A 1,050-nucleotide genomic window follows, 5' to 3' on the forward strand; every position below is an offset into this window, starting at 1 on the left:
GAGGACAATACACTTCTGATGTGTTATTGTGATGTCACCTTTTTCTTTCTTTTATTTAAATTGAAATAAGACATCCATGTAAATGATTTCTATGTGAATATGTATATATTCTGCTGTGTAAAATTTGTCAATCTTCTAAGTTTGCATCCATGTGTTAACATTATTGATAAATGTTTCTCTGTTCATCATTTTCTCAATGTGATTTGGACAATTTTGGCAGTCACCCTCCCAACTGCAAGTTAATAAACACGTTTGCTGATATTTGTTTTGCTGCTGTTGTTTTTGTTAACTGTCCTCTGCCTTAGGATTGCAAGTATCCAGGCTCTTTTCTCTACTAGAAAGATTGAGAAATAAATAAATATATATGTATATATACATGCATGTATATATATGTATAATTAATATGATTATTAATTTAGAAAAACTACATTAAGAAAAATAACTATGAATGAATTATTGAATATATGATTGAAAAACAGATTAAAACTAAAACCTTTACAGTTTATATATATATATATATCTGTATATACAGTATAATCCTGAGCAGGCATTCTAGGCACGGGAGCAGCAAGGGGATGGGGGGGGGGAGCAGCTGGTGACGCAAACAGGAAGTCCTCTGTAGCATAGGCCGTCTCATTTCGGAGACCACTCGGTCCAGCCTTCGTGGTCCTCAAAGGACACGGCCGATGTGGACCGCGAAGGCTGGGTCTCCCGAAGGATGCAGTTGCTGGATTGGGACACGGGCAGTGTTTACAGTGGAAGCAGATACCGAGAGCCAAGTCAAACCGACCAATAGAAACTCCCGGCACATTCAACAGCGTATGCCCCGCCCATGAAGGTATATTTGTGTCTTTATTACGCAAACAAAAAACTCAACTCAGCTTTTCGTTTTGAAACCAAAGCTTTTTTTTTTAATCAAAGATTGTTTTTTTTTTTTAACCAAAGATATTATTTTTTTAACCAAAGATTTTATTTTTTTAACCAAAAATTCTAGTTTCATAAGCAAAACTAACAAATAAATTATTCTCAGTTTATATATTTTCACTTACA

This window comes from Anarrhichthys ocellatus, unplaced genomic scaffold (genome assembly GCF_004355925.1).
Source record: "Anarrhichthys ocellatus isolate YVR2014 unplaced genomic scaffold, GSC_Weel_1.0 scaffold193, whole genome shotgun sequence".
In the NCBI taxonomy this organism is placed as follows: Eukaryota; Metazoa; Chordata; class Actinopteri; order Perciformes; family Anarhichadidae; genus Anarrhichthys; species Anarrhichthys ocellatus.